At 46.6% G+C, this 25,093-nt stretch overlaps 1 pseudogene; it reads right to left on the bottom strand.

Moving 5' to 3' along the window:
- Window positions 1–6,830: 6,830 nt before the first annotated feature.
- LOC119301826 lies at window positions 6,831–24,837 on the bottom strand (annotated as a pseudogene).
- Between the last annotated feature and the right edge of the window lie 256 nt (window positions 24,838–25,093).

Genomic DNA, 25,093 nt, shown 5'->3' with positions numbered 1-25,093 from the left:
AGAAGTCGCCTCTCACGCATGAACCGCTAACCATTGCAACACCCAGTTGTTAGTGTTAATTGTAGCGACAGAAGTTCTTTACATTGTTTTGCATATGACTAATTTGGAGGACACGCCTGCACGAGGTTTGAACACTTTTTTTTCTTGATTTTGTTTTACCCCAGAGACCAAAAACACCAGTTTTCAGGAATCTTGGAATTTTCAAACAAAATTGAATTCAAAAACTTTAATGTAAAAATATAATTTATTTAATCCCTATCTAACAAATTATTTCTCCTGTTCTAGCAGTACGCCATGTTCTAATCAGAAGGATGCGGGTTCGAGACACCGCTAACACACCTCATCCATTATTATTTTAGAAAGTGTTATTCAATGCTAAAAAAAGTCCATTTTTTTTGCAAACGGGGGATCAAACTTGGGACATACGCATGGGTAATTGTTCGTCCCTTATCACTTAGAAAAAGCTGTTATGTGAAAAATGTGCATATGAGCTCAATTTGATAATATCTGACATTTTGAATTTCAAAAATGTATTTTCTAATGATATAAAAAATATTCAGGGCTCATGCAATTTTTGATAACTGGCTGACCGGGGCAAAATGCTGATGAGGGACAAATGCCCATAGTAAGCCCTATGCAACGCTCATTTTAGATTCAAGTCAAATTTCCAGATAAAATATATAAATAATAGTATATCTCTAACAGTAACAAGAAATAGCAGTGGCTAGTGCCTGACACTAGCGAGGCAACGTCTTGAGTTTGAATTCTTAAAAATTTATCACTTCAAAAAAAAAATTCAAATTTTTTTCGCAAATTTCAAACGAAAATACCAAAAAAATAGAGATTTAGGAAACCAGATTTTTTGTACCTCCCAGGAAAAAAGAAATCAGGAAAGAAAAAAAGAACATTGTTCAAATCCCCATTCTCTGCAAAACAGTATAAAGAAAGTCTATCGCAGATATTTGCACAAATGGCCATGTGGTGTAGTGGCTAGCGCTTTAGGGTCTGTTTGGTTTGTGTCCTGGCCATCGTGCCTGAAAAAAGTCAATGCCTGGAACGAGCCTGAGAGCATATGTGTTTTATGCCTGCGCAGGCTGGCCTGGGACAAGCACGTTTGGTTGATGCCCTGGCCTCAAAAAGCATTAGAGAATATTTTATAGGGTCAAGAATGTGTACAGTTGTGGAGTCCACTGAACTAGCAAAATATTTTAGTACTAATGTACAACCAGGCACACGCCAGGCATGTGAAATCGTTCGCCTGGCCCCAGGCTAATGGTGGTGCCTGGATTTGCCCAGGCTAATGATGGTGACAGGCTTTTCCAGGCCAGGCATTCTGTCACATGCTCAGGACACTATCCAAACATGCCTCGGGCAGGTTTCAGGCACGCTTGTGGCCAGGCACCAAATCACCAGGAAGGCAACCAAACTGGCCTTAGCCTTTAGAGGCAACGTCTTTAGTTCGAGTCAAGCTGGGGTAGTGACAGAATTGTATTTAAACGTACCCAAATCACAAGTTGTTTTACCGTTTTGTGTCATTTTTCAAGTTTATATATGAATTTGTACATCGAGCACAAGTTTATCTATCAAATATGTAATTAACTTTACTTATAATCTATTCCTTATTATTTATCCTGATGAGAGCTAGTCGAGCTCATCTATATTGCCTTCACGCTCAGCGTTGTGCCGTTCTACCGTATAACAAAACCAGCGGTAAACCGCAGAAGGATCCCTCGGTGGCAGAATGCCATCATGAAGTTTCATAAATGCCGGCTCTTCCATCTCCAGTTTCTTTGCTTGAGATTTTTCAGTCAGTTTGGCACACTCATGTAGCTTGTTACTGACCTCTTTGTACTGCTCTCACCTAAGCAGGACCAATCTCTTAACTATGTCCCCACCGAGGCATCAAGACACACGTGCTTCCTAACACTTGATACAACCATAACAAAAAACCAGTCAAAGATAATAGAACATTGCATTTGCAAAATTTATGTATGTAATTGAAGAGATACCATCTAAAATATCAAATTTAGAGGATGTCAACCAGTGTTGGAACGTAAGTGTCGATGTGTCTATCCCAAGAAACAACCCTAATATACATTCATAGAGTTAATATATCCGCAAGAGGAATTAGATGCATAATAAATAGAAGTAATGAGCTTAATCGATGTATGATCAACCTTCATGTTGGAGGCCACAAGAATAGCAGGGCTTACTTGATTAGTTGGATATGTTCCTTGCAGGGAGTACAACACTGCTATTCTTATGGCCACCAACATGGATGTTGATCATACATCGAGTAAGTTCATTAATTTTATTATTACACATCTAATTTTTCTTATATTAACTCTTTATGAATGTATATCGGGGACACTTCTTGAGACGGACGCATCCACACCCACGTTCAACGTTGCCTGACATACTCTAAATTTGATATTTTAGACGTTATTTACTTCGTTTACATAAATAGTTTTTGCAAGTGCATTGTTCTGTTATGCCCCACTGATTTTTTTTATATTTGTCTCACATGTTAGAAAGCACGTGTGTCTTGACGCCTTTGTTGGGGACACGGTTAAGAGATTGGTGCTGCTTGGTGGGAGCAGTACAAAGATGTCAGTGAGAAGCTACATGAGTGAATTAAACTGATTGAAGAATCTTAAACGGAGAAACCGAAGATGGAATGAAACCAAGGGGTCCTTCTGCGGTCAAGAGTTGGTTTCTCTATACGGTAGAAGGGCGCCGCGCCGAGCGTGAAGCCTATATGGGTGAGCTTGACTAGCTCTCATCCGGATAAATAATAAGAAATAAACTATAAGTTAAATTATAAGTATTACTTGCAGATGTTGAACTTTGAAATCCATTTAATGTCGTCTTTGTTGATTGAATGAATGCTATGCAAACCTCCAATTGGTCACATTTAAAGATATGTCAACAACGTTGGTTATGAATATCACTTTTTCCTCCAAAATCACTATACATATATGCACAATTGTTTCTAAAAAAAGATGGCATAATACACATGGACAAGGCATGTGGTCGTTAATTCCATCGTCCTCATCAATTCATCAGGGGTGTGGCAGATTTTATTTTGTTTTTTTGTAATGGCCAGATTTTTTTTTGAAAAAAGATATGACCCATCAGCCAGCTGAAGGCATCAATCAAAGCTATGGCCCATCACACACGCGGCTCAGCTAACAATTCGCTTCCTCGCCGACTCTGCTTACGAAGAGATAAAAGAAGACCAATGGAGCTTGCCTGGCACAGCTCCATCACGCCGCTTATCAGCTACTAGCTAGTCGCCGACTCGCTTCACCGTTGGTCCCCGCGCCGCCTTACCCAGCTCCATCGCACCACTTTCCCCGCCCACCACCTCGCCTCTTTCATCTTGAATTACTTGTCGTGAAAATGATTGTATTTAGTATTTTTAGCTTTAAACACATCCATTTTCACGACAAGTAATTCCGGGCGGAGGGAGTATGTTACAGCGGATACTAGAGAGCCAATTCCTGGGGCATACATCACCATAAGCTAATAGCAAAGATCAAACAGGAGATATATCACCGCAATAGTACCATTCTTGGTCGAAAGTGATCTTCTGAGCGCGAGCACACGTGCTCGCGGTATCCTCCCCGCTCGCAGGCCTCGTGATGCACAAACACTCTCGTATAGGCCCAGGTATTATTCCCGTATATTCTTTGATGAACAGTCTTTTCTGGCCCACGTCTGTCCTGCCCCGTGAGCTACCTGGGCTCTGGCTCAAACGTACACAGACGGGGTGGGCCGTTTTGGCGCCGATTCTAGGCCAACACCGGCTGCTGCTCATTCATTGCTCCGCACCTTACCATTCTTCCCCCTCACGATTCACTCATCCCCTTCCATGCTCGCTCAATCTCGTCTTCAGTTAATCCAGCGCCATCTTGCTCCATATCCACCTCCGCGTCCAATGGATTCGACGACGAGATGCTGCCGCTCATCCCATGCCCTGAATGTGGCGGTCAGGTGATCACCTGGATTGCTCAGGGCAGTGACAACGCCGGCGGCCGCTTTTACAACTGCGCCAGGAAAGATGTAAGATATTTCTCTAGTCTGATCTAGATTCATATTTCAGCGGTCTCGTACTCAGTAGACCCAGATCTGCATTTGTTGGTGTAGGAAGGTCTTCGTGGATACATCAGATCGAACCAGACGTACAGCGTTCAAAATTACCCAGCTCCCTCTCCTCGTTGTCAGGCATTACATATCCGCAACAGGGTTCGGTCGCAGCAGGCAGCTGACCAGGTCACTGCTGTGCTCGGCGACGCTCACAGTGCCCCGTTGCAGATGCAGAATAATCACCCGACGCCGGCGATGTGTGCCTGCCAATCACTCTCGCTGCTGCTCAGAGATGCCAAACCGATCCAACTCTGCTCAAATTTAAATTTTGAAGCAAACAGAGGCAAAGTTTGCACACCAAGCCGTAAACATGTACTCCAGCTTGACATGTGTTCACAAAAATTCAGGATGCATGACATGTTTTTACTTTTTACAAAGATTCAGAATGCAATCGTACATCTCTGAAACAAATTCAGAAGGCATGACATGTGTTCACAAAAATTCAGTAATGAAGGCACGTTCCCGTCATGGAAATTCCAGAATGCATGGACAAACTGTAAAAAAAAATCAGAAGTACAGACACGATCATACTGCTCACAGTTTCAGAATGCATCACCACATTGTAAAAAACTTCAGAAATCAACAATTACTTGGTGCGAGCACTCGTACTCCAACATCGAGACTAGTTTAAACATACATTATTTTTGTTCGGCCGTTCCATTTGTTTATTTATTTATTTATTTATTTTGCCATCCATACACTCAGCAACCATGAAACAAGAAGCACTTCTACTGACGGAACTACCTAAGTTCTACAGATTTCAGTTCTACAATTTTACAGTCTCAATCGATAGGTTCCAGCCATTGTTCACATGCCAGTCAACCGCAGATCACCCACTTTGTGGCAGTTGTTTTGCCCATGACCTTCAATTCCACAATTTTTGCACCTTGCCGGTTTGTGAACATGTTTCGGGGTATCACCTCGGTCCGGACATGTTGTCCTCTTGTGCCCCTGCCCGCGACATATGGTGTAGAACCGCGTTCGTTTGCTCAGCTCCTCGTACGGAGCCTTCTATCTGCTAGCTGTTGGTCGCCCTATTTCTTTCCGCTTCTTTGGCGCCAACAGTCCATTGGGTCTGTTCCCACTTGTGTCTTATTTCATAAAGTTGGGTCATGTAGTCATGCATCTTTAAATTATATTTGTCAACCAATGTCTCCGAAGAATATGTACTGCAACCTGCTGCTCCCATTTGCCCACATAAGAGTGGTTATCCGACCATCTTTGCCTGCCTGGACTCGGTAAGTGAAATGCGAATCTCTTGAACCCGGATCTGCGAAAACCTCCATAGTTTTCCTAACATCATCCTCTGCCTGCTCTCTGCTGATTTTACCACACAAATTCTTTAGGGCTCTTTTTGTGAAAGGTACCTTTTCCATTGAGCCAAAAAAACTCCCAATGATGTTGTGTACTTTTGCCACGTTCACATTGTTCTGTCGCAAATGCTCCACCAAGTCTCTGCTGTTGGCATCAATATGCTGAGCCAGTGTATTGTCTGACCATACGTTGGAGACAATGAATGATTGAGATGTTCAGATGCTCCCCTATGTACCATCCTCAGGCCCACACGCCCCTCTGTGTACGCGTTTTTTCCGGCTCACCCACCGCTCCAGCGCTCAAACCTTATCCTCTTCTCTACATCATCTTCTCCATTCGTTCTCTCTCTTTCTTTCTCTCCCTCACTGTCGCGCCGAACACGGTCTCTTCCTTGTCTTCTCCATGGCTGAGCTTTCTCCACCATCTTCCACGTCATGGTCGGCGAGCCGCCTCACCATCTCTCCTTCCCACTTCAGCCACGGCGGCACAGACGAACTTCCCAGAGACGCCGTGAGTTCGTCCTGGTCACCCCGGGAAGCGCACGGCGAGCGTGCTGCTAGGAGAGGCGCCGGAATTGGGCCATGGCCATGCGAGCCATGGCGGTGTTACCTCGGGATGCTACAACGGTGCACCCGAAGACTGTGCTACAACCAGCATTAGCCAGACAATGACCACTGGAACGAGGTGTTGTCGGTACGACGGCTAGTCAAGGTTGCTGCAACCGGCACCTGAGAAAGCCACAACCAGTGAGAAAAAGCTTCAACCGGAGGGAAGACGGAAGCTAGGGTCGGCACCATAGAAGCTGCAACGGGTGTTTGAGGAAGCTACAACCATTGATGGAAAAGCTTCAACTGGTGACAAAAAAAGCTTCAACCAGAGGCGGCATAAGCTACGAACGACACAAAAAAGCTGCAACCGGCGTCTGAGAAAGCTTCAACCGGCACGGTGCACTGACGATGGTGCCAGAGGTGACGCCGGTGAGAGGCAGAGGATACACGGTGGTGCTGCAACGAGTCGGCTAAGAAGCTACGACCGGCCGATGAGAAGCTGCCGATCAGCAAGCACGAGCGGCCGCCGGCGAGCGCGGCGCCACGAGAGGCCAGCGAGCGCGGGTGGCCGGCAAGAGCTGGAAGCCGAGAACTAGCGGAGGCGGCCTGCGAGCGCGGAGTCCGGCATGTGCGCACGCGACTTCCCCCAGTGTTCTATCCTCCTCGTGTTGACTATTTTAGGGCGAGATCGTTAGAGCTGACGGTTACAGGTTGCATCAGAAGGCGCAGGAAGTTTTGATCCAACGCATGCGCGGCGACCGGCCGAAATTGGGCCGGTCGACCGGCGCCTAGCGTTGGCCATAATTAAAACATGCACGGTTAAAAAAACAAAGATTATCGGCCGTTTGCATCCTTAAGCATAGCAGCTAGCTAGTGCTTCTTCGTCTCTCTTCTCTTTCGCTCAAATCGTCCTCTTCTCTATTTGGAGTTGAGGTTGGTTTGGCGCAGCTTGCGCTCCTCGGATAGCTTCCTGGCGAAGCGCGCGAGCGCCTCTTCGTTGGTTCCCTTGCCATCGACGGACTCATACATCCCTGTGTCAATGTTCACCCGGGACACATTCCTCTTGAGAAGATTCTTACCGATCCCGATAAGGGCCTCCATGTTCTCTTTGGTGGCGATGTCCACCGAGGACGTGTGCCCTGTGAGCGAGTCGTCCTGGATGCGTAGGTAGTTCTTCTCAATGCGCAGGGCCTGAAACAGCACGGCGGCGTGGATGTCGACCATGTCGGCGCTCGCATGAGAGAAGATGTCGATGAGTGGGGTGAAGCCGCCGTCATAGAGCCAGCGGAGGACGCCCCACTTGGCGCAATCGGGCACGGTGTACTTCTCCGCCATCTTGGCGGACCCGGTGCCGATGGAGATGATGAGGTAGTTGCCGTACTCGGCGGGCTTGCCTTACGTGAAGTCGGGGTTGCGGCGCAGCACCTCCTTGGTGATCATGGACATGGCAGCCATGGTGGGGTTGTTGGCGGCCACGCCGCCGTCGATGAGGTGGTACTCACGGTCTGGCAGCTTGCCAGACGGGTCATGGGTCGTGAAATAATGTGCCGGGAAGTAGGTGGGTGCGCCGGACGTGCTGATGCAGATGTCGGAGAGGTGCGCGTTCTTGAGTGGGTCCACCTTGACCTCGTACGTGTTGAAGATGATCGGCTGCAGGTACTTAACGTCGAACGTCGGGACGATGATGTTGGTGACCGTGTCGGCGACCGTGACGTCGTTGGTGAGGTTGTTGATCTTGTCGTGTAGGAACTTACCGTCGTACTTGGGACCCATCACCGCGCCAAACATATTTGCCATCGGGGTCAGGAATCCCCAGCTGTAAGTGAAGTAGTGGCGGAGCTTAGTGAGGATCAAATGGGTCATGGCCCCTCGAACCAAATTTATATCTTTACATAAACACATAAGTAACATCTAACGCTATTTTGACCAAATTAAGGAGTACAAGATATTAGCTTCCTCAACTATATTTAAGACTCATTTAGCCCTCAACATCGCCGCCGAAAGTCTGCCGGAACCAGAGTATGAAAAAACGTCTTACATTTTGAGACGGAGGAAGTAGAAGAGAAGGCACAAGTGCGTGCGTGCCGCCACCGACAGATTTCCGCCGGAAGTAGAAGAGAAGGAATACGTGCGTGCGTGCGTACCTTTTCTGCGGGAAGATCTTGGGCCCGTTGTCGAGGTAGAACTTGTTGATTTCCTTGGCCTCGAAGAGCGGCCGCTTGTTCTCGCCCGGCGCCGCCAGCATGGACGTGACCAGCGCGCCCGTGCTCATCCCGGCGATCACGTCGAAGTAGTCAGCGATGCGCGCGTCCAGCCCGTCCAGCTCCTGTCAAGTCAAACACAGCACACATCACCATCAATCAATCAACCAAACAATATAGGATGAGAGGAAGATGGAGGTGCAGAGGCCGGGAGGGCGTACTATACCTAGATATTAAACAAGGGTTTTAGGGTTTGTGGCACACCTCCAACGTGGGGTGACCTTTTCATTATATAGACATGTACAACATAATTACAAGTGGGGCCCAGTATATATAGAGTCTAACACCCTCCCTCAATCTTAACCATGCTCAGACGAATTCACTAGGTTGAGATTGCGCCTACACCCTTCAAACCGAGGAAGAGGCAATGGTTTCGTGAAGATGTCAGCAAGTTGATCTTTCAAGGAGATGAACTTGATAAGAAGCAGTTTCTGGGCAACATGTTCCCTGACAAAGTGGTAATCAACTTCGATGTGTTTGGTGCGAGCATGAAAGACTGGATTTGAAGACAAGTACGTCGCACCAATGTTATCACACCAAAGTACCGGCGGCTGCTTGTGAGAAATCTTCAACTCTCCGAGCAAGAACTGTATCCAAATAAGCTTTGCTGTGGCATTTGCAACTGCTTTGTACTCAGCTTCAGTGCTACTGCGAGACACCGTTGCCTGTTTACGAGCACTCCAGGCGATCAAGTTCGAACCAAGGAACACTGCATATCCCCCCGTTGATCGTCTGTCGTCCGGACTCCCAGCCCAGTCTGCATCAGAGAACGCAGAGAGCTCACCAGAGGGGGCCGGTTGCAGATGCAAGCCATAAGAAGAAGTGGAACGGATGTAACGCAAGATGCGCTTAACTGCAGCCCAGTGAGAGTCTTGAGGAGCATGAAGAAACTGGCAGACCCGGTTGACAGCATAGGATATATCAGGACGTGTGATAGTCAAGTACTGCAAGCCACCAACAATGATGCGATACTCAGTAGCCTCATCAGCAGGAAGGAGAGAACCATCATGAGCAGACAGTCTGTCAGTGGAGGACATAGGTGTAGTAGCTGGCTTGCACTGGAGCATACCAGAGGACAAAACTTCAAGGCCAAGGAAATAGTGAAGCTGCCCAAGATCCTTAACAGCAAAGTCAGCACTCAAAGAAGAAACCAGGCAATCCGCAGCATAGTCCGAGGAACTGACCAAGATGATACCGTCAACATAGACCACTAGGTACATAGTAACTGTAGGTCGCTGAAGAAGAAATAACGAGGTATCGGCCAGTGAGGGAACAAATCCATGAGCCCGAAGAGTGGTGCCAAGACGCGCATGCCAAGCACGCGGAGCCTGCTTCGGACCATAGAGTGCCTTAACAAGACGACATAGATGCTGTGGACGAGCTGGATCAACAAAACCTGGAGGCTGACACATGTAAACCTCCTCCTCAAGAACACCATGAAGGAAAGCATTCTGAACATCAAGATGACAAAGAGACCATCCACGGGTAATTGCCAGTGAGAGCAGAAGCCGAATTATGGTCGGTTTGACCACTGGACTGAAGGTGTCCTCATAATCAAGGCCATGGCATTGCTTGAATCCTTTAGCAACCAGTCGAGCCTTGTATCTCTCGATGGAACCATCAGCATGTTTCTTTACCTTGAAAACCCACTTTGAATCAATGATGTTGACACCAGCCTTGGGAGGAACCAGTCGCCACGTTTCATTCTTAAGAAGAGCGTGGTATTCTTGTTCCATCGCAGTACGCCAGTGTGGGATACTCAGGGCAGCCTGAAAATGCCGAGGCTCAGCAGTAGGATCGGATTGGGCCTGCGCCATGCAAGTCGCAAGCCAGGCCACCGTGCCATCCTTGCGTTCCTTAGGACGAAACACTCCACTTTTGCTGCGTGTGTGAGGACGCAGCACCGGGGACGGAGCGGGTGCCGGAACCGACGGTGAGGATGATGAAGGGGACGCAGCATCCGTCATGGCAGAGGCTGACGCAGTCGGTGGCGGTGACGACGAAGACACAACAGGAGACGCCGACCCACTCGAGGGCAACGCCGATACAGGCGAGCAGGACAAGTGTCGCACAGGCGACGATGATGACGCGGGACTCCCAGGCGTCGATGGCGGGGGGCTCCCAGGCGGGGATGGCCCATGCGTCGATGCAGGTGACGGCCCAGGCGTCGATGGCGAGGACGCCGACGCAGACGAGACGGCCCGCTGGGCCGACGCACCAGTCAGCAGAGGCGGCGACTGGGCCGGAGTGGTGACGCGCGGTGCAGCAACCGCGGTCATGGGCACGGGCGGGCTTGTTGCATGGGACATGCACGACGCCAGCCGATCGACGTGAGCGGGCGGTGATGACGTGGCCGTCGGGGACGAGGGAGCCGGAGCGTCAACCTCATCCAGGAGCTGAAGCCGCGCACATCTCCCAATACCTGCACCATGGTTAGACAACAAAGAGGGCGAATGTGCAGCATCTACAAATTGATCAGGCAATATAGTGGATGGGTGCACTGGCGGTGTGGAGCTTGTGTCAGATGAGGGAAGAGCAGCAAAGGGAAAAACATGCTCATCAAAAACAACATCTCGGGAGATATACACACGATTAGATGTGACATGAAGGCACTTATACCCTTTGTGAACAGAACTATACCCCAGGAAGACACACTTCTTTGACCGAAACTCAAGCTTGCGATTATTATACGGACGGAGATGCGGCCAACACGTACAACCGAACACTTTAAGAAACGTGTAATCAGGAGTCTGACCAAGCAAGAGTTCAAGTGGATTTTTCATATGAAGGAGCCGCGAAGGAAGCCTATTTATAAGAAAACAGGCTGTAGTAAAGGCATCGCTCCAAAAACGAAACGGGACAGATGCGTGAGCAAGCAAGGTTAACCCAGTTTCAACAATATGACGGTGCTTACGTTCAGCTGAACCATTCTGCTGATGTGTATGTGGGCAGGAAACACGATGAGCAATTCCTAGTTTTTCAAAGAAGGTACTGAGGTTGCGGTATTCACCCCCCCAGTCTGACTGTACATGAATGATTTTATGATCTAGGAGTCTCTCAACATGTGCTAGGAATTGTAAAAACACATTAAACACATCAGACTTATGCTTAAGAAGATAAATCCAGGTAATGAAAGAACATGCGGTGCCCCCATGTTTGGTTTTGCTAATTGATGACAATCTCTATGGACTAATGGTTGTCTTGAGTTGTATTTGAAGGATTTGTCCATAGGCTTTTCTTGAAGTCCATGTGTTGGTTTCAAGGAGTTTTTGAGTTGACCAAGGTGCTATTAAGGAATTATCCAAAGATTGGTCATGCGAGTGTTGAGCTTATTGCAAGCATGTCTTGAAGAAGAAGGTTGTGTGATCATTCATGTTTACCTTCAAGACATCATCCAAATGAAGAGAGCTGCAAAGATTCAAGGTTAATCAAGACTAAGTCAAGAGTGAATCAAGTTGATCAACTCACAAAGCGTAGAAGATGTATCGAGAGGGATCAAGTGATCCCATGGTATGGTAAGCATTGTCCATTACTCTTTATGTACTAACCCATGGTCTATGTGAGAGTTGTATGTGGGGTTAGGTACGTATCCATGGGCTTGCGTCAAGAGGAAGATATCATACAACCCATGGAAAGGATGACATCAAGTGGTGATCGTCATCAAGATTGCCGTGTGCAAGTTCAAGTGGAGCATCACGAAGAGATCAAGTGCTTGAATCTTGTCATCCATTGTGGTGTCAATGGACTTGTGAATATGTGCCGAAGAGTGGCTCACCCATAGTGAACTATGGGGGAGCAATCATCTAGTCTTCATCGAGCCAACGCAATCAAGAAAGGTGGTCCAACTTGAGGGAGTCAAGATCGTCTTCATCTAGCTCAAGTGGACCATGTTCAAGGCAAAGGTTTTCCCTTGATAGGTTTTCTATTTTACCGGTCTTGTGGTGGTAGTTGAGAGAACGAGTTATAGGATCGTTTGTCGTACTATCAAGGGGGGCTCTCAAGTTGGTAGCTTGATCGTATCGTTAGTAGAGAGATCAAACCATTGCATCCTTGCATCATGTTTCTTGGTTCTTATTTGGTTATCTTTGTGAGTCTTAGAGCTTATGGTCATCTTGATGACAAGCTTGAGTTCATCGAAAACGGAGTTCGCATACGTCTTCTATGATGTTTTCGGTGTTGGAGGTTTTACCGGTCTTATCTGATGAAGGGTTCTCACCATTTTCTTATGGGACTTTTCTCATTTGCTTACTCTTGATATTTCTATCAATATTGTGTTAGCGCATGTCGTTAGCTTTCCAACAAACTTGGTTTCGTTGAATTCGGAGTCCGTTTGCAAAAGTTGTGGCTGTTTTGGTAAAGGCTGCAGTGGTACTACCGCGACTAGAGCGGATGTAATTTTTTGCTACCGCTCCTGAGCGGTAGTACCACTCCAGGGCAGTACTACCGTGGCTCCTAAGCGGTAGTACCTCCCCGGACCAAAATCTCGTGTTTTCTCTCTCGTTTGGGCTGTTTTGACCGTGCTAAGCGGTAGTACCGCTCCTCCAAACGGTAGTACCGCTTGTGCACGACCTGAGCACATAACGGTTGGATTCGGGAGGTCCTATAAAAGGGGGTCTTCTTCCCCAATGAACCTAATCCTTTGAGCTCGTGTTCTTCCTCCATTGTTGACCTTCTTCGAGCTTGCTAACTCTCAATCCCTCCATGGATTCTTGCTAGTTCTTGAGGGAAAAGAGAGAGGAGATCTAGATCCACGTTTGCACTAATCACTTTCTCCTCTAAGTGAGGGGAACCCCTTGGATCTAGATCTTGGAGTTCTTCGTGTTCTTCTTTCGTTCTTCCTCTCATTTTCCTCCCTAGCATTAGTTGCTTTGGTGGGATTTGGGAGAGAAGGACTTGGGCACTCCGTGTGCCCTTGCCATTGCATTCGGTGCATCGGTTTGAGTTCTCCACGGTGATACGTGGAAGTGAAGTTTGAGAAGCTTATTACTCTTGGGTGTTTGGGCACCCTAGAGCTTGTTCCTCTTGGGTGCCTTGGTGCCCTAAACGGTTGGTGGTGTTCGGAGCTCAATCATTATGGTGTAAAGCTCTGGGCAAGCGTCGGGGTCTCCAATTAGGTTGTGGAAATCGCCCCGAACAATTTGACGGGTAGCGGTGACCGCCCCCAAGGGTTGCCAAAGTGTACGGGTTCGGTGACCGCCCCCAAGGGTCTCCATTTGTACGGGTTCGGTGACCGCCCTCAAGGGTCCCTTAGTGGAATCACAACATCTTGCATTGTGCGAGGGCGTGAGGAGATTACGGTGGCCCTAGTGGCTTCTTGGGGAGCATTGTGCCTCCACACCGCTCCAAACGGAGATTAGCATCCGGAAGGGTGTGAACTTCGGGATACATCGTCGTCTCCGCATGCCTCGGTTATCTCTTACCCAAGCCCCTTTACTTATGCACTTTACTTTGTGATAGCCATATTGTTCTTTGTCATATATCTTGCTATCACATAGTTGCTTATCTTGCTTAGCATAAGTTGTTGGTGCACATAGGTGAGCCTAGTTGTTGTAGGTTTTGTGCTTGACAAATTAACCGCTAGTTTTATTCCGCATTTGTTCAAGCCTAAACCGTAATTATTTTAAAGCACCTATTCACCCCCCTCTAGGCGACATCCTCGATCTTTCAATTGGTATCAGAGCCTCATCTCTCTTTATTAGGCTTTACCGCCTAGAGAGTAAAGATGTCGACTAGAGGATTAGGATTCTCTGACACTCTTAGTTTCGATGGCACAAATTTTGATGTTTGGGTAATTTGCATGCTTAATCTCTTTAGGGTCATGGACCCAAATTTAGAGCGAATTGTAGATATGGGTTTTTCTCCTCCAAAGGATCCCCGGAGATTATCTTTAGAGGATGAGAAAAATTCTTATCTCAATGCTCAAGCTTCTAATGTGCTTTTTGATGCTTTGAGCAATGTAGTTATATTTGAACTCATGCCGTTCCGGGATGCTCATGAGTTATGGACAAAGCTTCAAGATAAATATGGTGTGTCCAATATTTGTGGGGATGATTGTTCTCCCTCCACCTCCGGTCGTATAGTCTTCTCAACTTCTTCTACTTCACCTACATGTGGTTTGCCACAAGGAAATGATATGGTGAGTAGTGTTGGTCATTGCTATGATGATAGTATGCTTACCATGGATGATCCTTCATCACTATATTATTGCAATGCTCCTTCTTTGGGCTTTAACACTTCGAGCACTCCAAATGTTTCACATGCTTGTGTTGATAGTCCTTGCATATCATGTAGAAATTGCTTGACTAAATCGCATGATGATATGCTTGCTATGTCTTGTTGCCATGATAAAAATGCATCTGTTTCCTCGAATTATTGTGCTAACAATGTAGAGGAAACCGAACACTCCATGGAACAAGATGTGGTGTTTAATGGTGCCTCAAGGGATCCTACATCATCATCTATTGCTTTTTGCCTTATGGCTAAGGCATAAAAGGTATCTCCTACTTTGTACCCCAATATGTCTCTTGATGATGATGTTGATGCTAATGATGATGAGGATAATGATGAAGAGAATGATAATGTTGCCTCCTTAAAAACTAAGGGGGAGATGATTTTTAAAGTTCTTCATAAAAATAAAATTGCTCGTTCCAACTTCATGGAAATTATGTCCATTGCCATTGAGGGCAAGAAATATATTGAGGAGCTGGAATCTCATCTCGAGGAGCATGAGGTCACCATTGAGAAAATGGAAGCTCATGGGCGTGATTACGCAAATGAGATCGCGGAGCTATCTCAAGCTCTTGAACATGAACAAACCACCAAGGAATCTCTTGAGGAGACTTTTGCTCTAGAATTGTCTAGAGTGAAGGAATCTACTGATAGAGCTCTTGAGGTGGCCAATATTTTTGAAACTAAAAATGCTAAGCTTGAAGTTTCTCATGCTAGACTCCTTGAGGATTTTGAGCACCTCGAAAATGGCTCAAGGGTCATCAAGGGTGAGCTCATCAAACTCACCGAGTCTCATGGTCAACTTGAAGCTTCTTATTTAAAAGATCTTGCCAAGTTGCCTTCTCTTCTTGTTGTTAATGATGATGCTTGTGCTACTAATTCTATTACTTGTGAAGCATCCATTTTGAAGGAGAATGTTGAGCTACGGGCTCAACTTGAGGTGCTATCTTGCAATTATGGGAAATTGGAAGAAAGTCATGAAAAGCTCTCAAGCTCTCATGATGATCTTCTAGTATCCCATAGTGTGCTAAAGATAGCTCATGAGGCCATGATTGCTAAGGTAACATCTAGTGAGCCTCATGTGGATACTAGCACTACTTCTAGTCAAAATAGTATATTGCCATGTGCTAGTCCTTGTAATTCATCTACTCACAATGTTGGTACATCTTGTGATGAATTGCTTTCCTTGCCTTGTTGCTCTACCGATGAAGCTTATACTTCCTCTAGTACTTGTGTTGAGACTAACCATGTAGAGGAAATCAAAGAGCTCAAGGCCCAAGTCACTTCTTTGAAGAAAGACTTGGAAAAGTGTCATGAAGGGAAGGCCACACTCAACAATATCTTGAGTGTGCAAAAATCCCCCAATGACAAAGGTGGACTTGGATTCAACTCCAACAAGAAGAAGAAGTCCAAGTTGAACAAGAAGAAGGGCCAAGAACAAGTCAAGAATTCGGCCAAGATTGTTTGCTTCAAGTGCAAAGTCGAAGGGCATCATGTTAGATCTTGCCCATTGAAGAAGAAGGTCATTAGTGTCAAGCGACAAGGGAAGAGGGCACAAGTTCAATCTCATGCTCAACATCAAGTTGAAGAAAGGCCTCTTCCCAAGAAGACTCAAGTTAATGCTTCTCAAATTGAGAAATCAAGTGAGAATAAAGTGAAGAGTAGACGTTGCTACTTATGCCGTGAGAAAGGTCACGTCGCTTCTTCATGCACTAGTGGTAACTTATCCAACCCAGTTATTATTGATGATATCTACTCTCTTGGTAAGGATAAGGTTGGCAATGTGTTTGCCAAGTTTGTTGGTACTCAAAGTGGTGTCAAGCAAAGAACCATCTGGGTAGCCAAACCTATTGTGACTAACCTCTTAGGACCCAACTTGGTTGGGACCAACAAGCCCAAACTTGATCAATAGGTGTTGTTGGAGGTCATTGGAGACTTGGCTACATTATGAAGAATTAAGGGGACTTCATCTTTCTTGTTGTCTCAAGCCAAGTCAATTGGGTTGTCAAGTTTCTATCTTATATCCAATGTGCCTCCTTGCGGTAACTTGTACTTAAATTGTTTACATTGAAAGTTACTTGCCCCTTTGCATGTTTTGGTTTTGTTCCTTGCATGTGTTTGTATATGATGTGTCTCCAAATTGCCTTTGTGTATGTTGGTTTGCACATCATGTACTTGTGTGTCATTCGTTGAGCCTTAGTGCATCTTGTTTATTTCTTAGTTGGCTCTTGTGAGAGATTAATGGAATATCCATTATGGGGGAGTGGTGTGCTTTGTGCACCTCACAATCCTATAAATGTGTGCACATGAGTAATACCATCTAGTATTGATATTTCAATATTATCTAGTCGCTAGGTGGTATATCTCTCATGAGAAATTCAAATTCTAAAAATTCCATTGATTATCTCGTGTTGGATCCTCTTATTGCCTCTTGTTAAGTTTTCTTCATTGGTATCACATTATGGGGGAGTAATATGCTATGTGCATATTACAAGCCTAGAAAATGTGTACATTTGAGATATTATCACCTATAATTGATATTGTAAATTATCTTGTTCCTAGGTGGCATGTTATCTCTACAAGTTGCAATTTGCTTTTTGTTTGGAGTGAAGATGATGTCGGATATCCTTGCTATCTACCACCGGGAATTATTTCCAAATACTTCTTGTCTTTTGACAATTGGTAATCACTTATGTGTGGTAGAATTTAATTGATCATCTTTACATTGGCTTTTGTTTTTATTTTCCTTTTCTCTTGCCAAGGTTTGTGTCAACTCCCGTTGTCTTCCATACCACTTGTGGATCTTGTTAATTTCTTGTTCTTGTCTAGTGTTTTCTAGATATAGTGAAATTGGTGATCCACCTTGTGCATTTTGTATTCAAAAGGAAATTCTTTATAATGCACAACTCGTGGGGGAGCTATCCTATTTTCTTTAGAACACTCTTCTTGTGATCCTTATCAAGTATGTGTTGGTGGAAGGCAAGCCGTTTTCTTTTGGTACCTTGTGCCATCATGAAACTTTGTTGGGAGCTTGATTTGTTTGGAACCATCCTCTCTTTGGGAGTTTGACATCTTTAATTTAGTGTGTATTAATGGATATCTCATTCTTTGATGTATCTTTAATGATATCTTCCAAGTGACGATTTCTCCATTTGGTATCCATTTCACTTGGCATTTCTTTGTCTTTTGGTATCGGTTCTTGAAAGTTTTGAGCATGCATATTTACTTCATGTATTCTATTTGGCATGCTTTCTTTCGTTGACTCGATATATAGGGGAAACTCCACCTAGTCTCAATTTGGATGAGATGTGCATGAAATTCATTTTCATATCTATATGCACATATTTATGTGGAGTTTGTCCTATGTATTAGTGTTTCTAACTATTTGGTCCCGATGAGTTTGGGTACCGTTTAGTTTTTGTTGTTCTTCTAGGAACATTTGGAGATGCATTGGATGCTCGGCTCACTCACAAGGAAGGTGTTGTCACCATGTGCATACTGGAGTCAAGCAAGGATGATCAATGAACTACTATCTACCTTCAATTGGTATCTATTACATCCTTCCAATGATATCTCGGTAACAAGTATCTATTCATGCTTTCTCCTCTTGCATTCAACCTTGTGTAGGTTGCATCTTGGCATGATATTCATTTCATATCTTGTGATACTTGTTTCCTTTCTCAAAGCATCCCAACGATGATCTCTTGTTGCTAGTTGTGATGCCTTTGATGGATGTGTATTTGGACTTCATTTATATACAATAAGACCATATCTAGCCAAATGCTATGCTTTCAAGCAAATATCTTATTGGTATATTGATGACTTCCTTATGGATATCTTGTTCCTTCGTGTTGTAACTATTTCGGGTGTACATCCTTCTTTGTAGATATATATATCATCATGATTTCGTCTACATAGAACCTTATACACTTGAGAGAAATTACATCTCTAGTTGATATCTTTTCTTTCACGTCCACCTTGTCTTTCTTATGTTATTTCTTTGGTGGCTCCGTGAAACCTTTTCCCTTGAGTGCGTGTCCTCTATCGTTGCATCTTGTTGCACTCTTGTGTGGTGAAGATTATTTTCCTCTTGCTTATCTTTACGAGTTTTTTGCCATCTTAATTGGTATCCCTCGTCTTGATGAGCCTCCCCTCGTCTATCTTCACCACGGGTTGTCACAAGCATAGGTTCTCTTTTGCTTATTAGTAAGCTTGTGAACCCATTTGCCAGTTGTGTGTGGGAATGATAGGCCTTGCACCGTGTGCCTCATTCTTTCAAGACTATGTTGATGCTTAATGCTCATCCTAATCTTAGTCTTCTCAAGTGCTTCACCATGACTCACACACATTATTTTGGTTGAGCATATTCTTAAGTTGCCTCTTTTACATGTTGCTCAACCATGTGCTTGTTGCAAGCGCTAGGCTTTGTTTTCTATATGCTCACTTGCACTTGATGTGAGTTTCTATTGATTTTGGGGGAGCTATGATCCTATTTTGTGCACTTTGTATTCAAATACAAAAATTCTTATGTGTGCACAAATCATGGGGAGCTTCTCTAGTTCCTGTAGAACACTCCTTTGCGCTTTTCATAATATCTTTATTCTTGTGGCATGTAGGATCATTGGTCTAGTTGGTTCAATTGATATCCGTTGATTGCTTGCTTCAATTGGTATCTTCTGATTGCTTGTGTCTCTCTTTGTTATGTCTTTGTGGCATATCTTTTTGTTGCAATCTTTGGGCATCAATATAGTTTGTCTTCCTCCAAGTATTGGCAGTTGGGTATGTGTATTGCATTCCACTCTCTTGTTGAGAAATACACAATTTATGGAGGACCACAATTTATATTGGCCTTCTTAGATTTTCGCCCATTTCGGCTATCGATGCCAATGGGGGAGAAGTTTCAGAGAGTTTTGTGGAGAAGTTTAGAGAGTTATCTCTTCTTTCTTTGTTTTTGTTCCTTAGCATTTGCATCTCATTCGCATGCACTATTAGTTGTTGCATTGCATGGTGATGCATAATTCCTTATATAAACTCTCTTGAAAGTGATTGTCATTAATTACCAAAATGGGGGAGATTGAAAGAACATGCGGTGCCCCCATGTTTGGTTTTGGTAATTGATGACAATCTCTATGGACTAATGGTTGTCTTGAGTTGTATTTGAAGGATTTGTCCATAGGCTTTTCTTGAAGTCCATGTGTTGGTTTCAAGGAGTTTTTGAGTTGACCAAGGTGCTATTAAGGAATTATCCAAAGATTGGTCATGCGAGTGTTGAGCTTATTGCAAGCATGTCTTGAAGAAGAAGGTTGTGTGATCATTCATGTTTACCTTCAAGACATCATCCAAATGAAGAGAGTTGCAAAGATTCAAGGTTGATCAAGACTAAGTCAAGAGTGAATCAAGTTGATCAACTCACAAAGCGTAGAAGATGTATCGAGAGGGATCAAGTGATCCCATGGTATGGTAAGCATTGTCCATTACTATTTATGTACTAACCCATGGTCTATGTGAGAGTTGTATGTGGGGTTAGGTATGTATCCATGGGCTTGCGTCAAGAGGAAGATATCATACAACCCATGGAAAGGATGACATCAAGTGGTGATCGTCATCAAGATTGCCGTGTGCAAGTTCAAGTGGAGCATCACGAAGAGATCAAGTGCTTGAATCTTGCCATCCATTTGGTGTCAATGGACTTGTGAAGATGTGCCGAAGAGTGGCTCACCCATAGTGAACTATGGGGGAGCAATCATCTAGTCTTCATCGAGCCAACGCAATCAAGAAAGGTGGTCCAACATGAGGGAGTCAAGATCGCCTTCATCTAGCTCAAGTGGCCATGTTCAAGGCAAAGGTTTTCCCTTGATAGGTTTTCTATTTTACCGGTCTTGTGGTGGTAGTTGGGAGAACGAGTTATCGGATCGTTTGCCGTACTATCAAGGTGGGCTCTCAAGTTGGTAGCTTGATCGTATCGTTAGTAGAGAGATCAAACCATTGCATCCTTGCATCATGTTTCTTGGTTCTTGTTTGGTTATATTTGTGAGTCTTAGAGCTTATGGTCATCTTGATGACAAGCTTGAGTTCATCGAAAACGGAGTTCGCATGCGTCTTCTATGATGTTTTCGGTGTTGGAGGTTTTACCGGTCTTATCCGATGAAGGGTTCTCACCATTTTCTTATGGGACTTTTCTCATTTGCTTATTATTGATATTTCTATCAATATTGTGTTAGCCCATGTCGTTAGCTTTCCAACAAACTTGGTTTCGTTGAATTCGGAGTCCGTTTGCAAAAGTTGTGGCTGTTTTGGTAAAGGCTGCAGCGGTACTACCGCGACTAGAGCGGATGTAATTTTTTACTACCGCTCCAGAGCGGTACTACCGCTGCTCCTGAGCGGTAGTACCACTCCAGAGCAGTACTACCGTGGCTCCTAAGCGGTAGTACCGCCCCAGACCAAAATCTCGTGTTTTCTCTCTCGTTTGGGCTGTTTTGACCGTGCTAAGCGGTAGTACCGCTCCTCCAAGCGGTAGTACCGCTTGTGCACGACCTGAGCACATAACGGTTGGATTCGGGAGGTCCTATAAAAGGGGGTCTTCTTCCCCAATGAACCTAATCCTTTGAGCTCGTGTTCTTCCCCCATTGTTGACCTTCTTCGAGCTTGCTAACTCTCAATCCCTCCATGGATTCTTGCTAGTTCTTGAGGGAAAAGAGAGAGGAGATCTAGATCCATGTTTGCACCAATCACTTTCTCCTCTGAGTGAGGGGAACCCCTTGGATCTAGATCTTGGAGTTCTTCGTGTTCTTCTTTCGTTCTTCCTCTCATTTTCCTCCCTAGCATTAGTTGCTTTGGTGGGATTTGGGAGAGAAGGACTTGGGCACTCCATGTGCCCTTGCCATTGCATTCGGTGCATCGGTTTGAGTTCTCCACGGTGATACGTGGAAGTGAAGTTTGAGAAGCTTATTACTCTTGGGTGTTTGGGCACCCTAGAGCTTGTTCCTCTTGGGTGCCTTGGTGCCCTAAACGGTTGGTGGTGTTCGGAGCTCAATCATTGTGGTGTAAAGCTCTGGGCAAGCGTCGGGGTCTCCAATTAGGTTGTGGAGATCGCCCCGAGCAATTTGACGGGTAGCGGTGACCGCCCCCAAGGGTTGCCAAAGTGTACGGGTTCGGTGACCGCCCCCAAGGGTCGCCATTTGTACGGGTTCGGTGACCGCCCTCAAGGGTCCCTTAGTGGAATCACGACATCTTGCATTGTGCGAGGGCGTGAGGAGATTACGGTGACCCTAGTGGCTTCTTGGGGAGCATTGTGCCTCCACACGGCTTCAAACGGAGATTAGCATCCGCAAGGGTGTGAACTTCGGGATACATCGTGGTCTCCGCGTGCCTCGGTTATCTCTTACCCGAGCCCCTTTACTTATGCACTTTACTTTGTGATAGCCATATTGTTCTTTGTCATATATCTTGCTATCACATAGTTGCTTATCTTGCTTAGCATAAGTTGTTGGTGCACATAGGTGAGCCTAGTTGTTGTAGGTTTTGTGCTTGACAAATTAACCGCTAGTTTTATTCCGCATTTGTTCAAGCCTAAACCGTAATTATTTTAAAGCGCCTATTCACCCCCCCTCTAGGCGACATCCTCGATCTTTCAAGCGACTATAAGCATCAATGAAACTGACATAATATTCGTGCCCACTAACGAACAGCTGGGCAGGACCCCATACATCTGAAAACACAAGCTCAAGAGGAGTTTTGACTATATGTGTAGAAACAGAAAAAGGTAACTGATGACTCTTGCCCTGCTGGCAAGCATCACAGACAGCGGCATCTTTATTACTAGACTCGGATGATAGCTCATGACGATGGAGGACATGGCGAACAATGGGAGATGCTGGGTGACCAATACGAGAGTGCCATAGTGATGGAGACACACGAACGCCACTGAAGACTTGGAATGCAGCAGCAGGAGCGGGAACGTCGGTGGGAGCATCAAGAGCATATAGACCATGACGGTAGCGACCTCTAAGAAGAATGTTCCTCGTAGCACGATCCTTAACAAAGAGATGAAACGGGTGAAACTCACAGAAAACATTATTATCATGTGTAAGTTTAGGAACAGAGAGTAAATTACGTGCAACTATGGGAACACGAAGAACATTTCTAAGATGCAATGTCCTAGAGGTGTTTGTGAGAAGTGATGCCTGACCAACATGTGAAATGCGCATACCTGCCCCGTTAGCTATGTGAACCTTGTCATGCCCGCGGTAAGGTTGCTGGACAGTTAGCTTGCCCAGCTCGTTCGTCACGTGCGTGGTTGCTCCAGTATCCATGTACCAAGAAGGATCAACATGATAAGAAGGGGTGTGACCCTGTTGCGCCATGTTGACTTGACGCTCGTTGCCCTTGCCATTATTGCCGAGGCCAAGGAAGTCCGTCTTGAACCGGCGATGACAGCGAGAGGCAACATGGCGAGGCAGGCCACAGAGCTGGCATGGCTGAGCCGCACCACAGGTGGTACAGCAGGCATAGGCGCGGCCATCAATGACAACCACCGGGGCGCCAGATCGCGGGGCCTGCTGCTGTTGTGTCGAGGGCGCACCACCACCACCGGACTTGCCCCCTCCTCCCGAGGAAGATGCAGAGGGGCCATGGCCACCGCCTTTGTCGCGGTACACGGCGTTGACGGAGGAGTCGGTGGAGACGTCGGGGCGGCGCGCGTTGAGCCGTTGCTTCGTTGACAGGAGACGGTTGTAGAGTTCCTGAGGACGAAGAGGCTCCTTACGTTCGTTAATCACCTCGGCAAGCGAGTCGTAGTCGCTGTCGAGGCCGGCTAGGATGAAGGATGTGAACTCGCTGTCACGAAGGGGCTCTCCAATGGAAGCAAGAGTGTCAGCCAACTTCTTGATCTTGTTGTAGAAGGTGGTCACCGTACCATTGTCCTTGCGAGTTTCACCAAGCTTGGCACGGATGGCCATGGATTGAGCAGTAGACTGAGACGAGAAACTCGACTCCAGGATGTCCCACACCTCATGAGAGGACGGAGCAAAGAGGACTAGCCCGGCCACACCCTCACCAAGGGAAGACTGGATAGCTGAGAGGATGGCTTGGTCCTGAGCGATCCACGCACGGAACATCGGATGATGTGGCGGTTGACACGGCAGTGTACCGTTGACGAACCCCTCCAAGTAATGGCTGTGAAGGAGAGGAAGCACCTGAGCACGCCAATATAGATAGTTGTCCGGTTTAAGCTTCACCGGTAGGAGGTGCGAGAACAAAAACGGCAGCGAGGAAATCGCGGCCAGAGCAGCTTCGGCATCCACGTATGACGTCGGGGAGATCACTGGTGCAGATGGCGCTGCAGCCGGTGCGTACAAGTGCGAGGGGCCGTACGGGTAGGGCGCCCCATAGGGCGGCGGAGCCGGGTACGCGCCTTGGCCAGGATACGCCCCGTAGAAAGGACGCGCGTGTGGCGACTGGCCGTACGGCGCCGCGTACAGTGGGTAGCCGCCGTGATTGGCATGGGCGGCATCGGCAACAGTAGGGCCGGCTGCAGTGTAGATGGCGGCAGCCGGAGCAGGCGCGATCGCACACATCTGGTGCGACGCGGTAGGGGGCGGCGGCGCGGGCACAAGGGAGTGCACGGCGGCCGGCGGCGGCGACGGTTGCTGGGACCGGGCCGAAGCAGCAGGCGATGAAGAGGAGACGCCGGCGTACAGGGAAGACACCGGGCCGGCGAAGAGAGACCCCGCCGATTGAGTCTGCAGGGGCCCGAGCGAGCCATCCGCCGTGTAGGGCGCAGTCCCGACGTTGAGGAGACGCGCGAGAGACGGCGGGAGGAACGAGTGATCCATGTGGACGGGGGCCGGCGGCAGGAGGGTGGGGGAGGAAACCGCGGTGCCGGCGGCGCTTGAGGCGGCGGCGGTGGCTGGTGGCGGAGGCATAGCGGAAGATATTAAATCGTTAGGTCGGATACCATATTAAACAAGGGTTTTAGGGTTTGTGGCACACCTTCAACGTGGGGTGACCTTTTTATTATATAGACATGTACAACATAATTACAAGTAGGGCCCAGTATATACAGAGTCTAACACTGGAGCTTGGACTCGAGGCAGGCGAGGATGGTGGAGGGGATGAGACCGCGGATGCCGCCGCCGTCGATGCTCAGCACCGTGATGAGCCGCCCCTGCGACGGCGGCGGGCACGTCACGCACGTCGTCGCCGGCTCCGCATGGCCATGGCTGCACATCTTTAGCTGCTTCTTGGCACAGCGCTCTATTGAGCTTTAGCTAGTGCTAGTAAAGATTTCCCGGGCTTGCGCTGCTCGTAGCTAGCTCTTGTGTTCTTGCGCTTTCCGATCTGGAGCCTCTACCGTCTACCGAGCTACTCCTATTTAGAAGACCAAAATTTGTCGCCAGTGGCTAAGATGGAATCTTTTTCACTCCGTACTTGACACTTACTTTATGGTTGACCGGGACTGCTGGAGTCCCTACTCGCCGTACCACCGGTCGACGACAGCGGTTGGTGGAGCTTCAGCGACACATCATTCACAGCACGGTTCAATTATTGGCGCAGCGACGATGCTTGGTCGCTTCAGATTTTCGTCAAAAAGTT

Source organism: Triticum dicoccoides, chromosome 1B (genome assembly GCF_002162155.2).
Source record: "Triticum dicoccoides isolate Atlit2015 ecotype Zavitan chromosome 1B, WEW_v2.0, whole genome shotgun sequence".
NCBI classification, from domain to species: Eukaryota; Viridiplantae; Streptophyta; class Magnoliopsida; order Poales; family Poaceae; genus Triticum; species Triticum dicoccoides.
The sequence above is the reverse complement of the archived record's forward strand: the minus strand, read 5'-3'. Positions and strand labels throughout refer to the sequence as shown.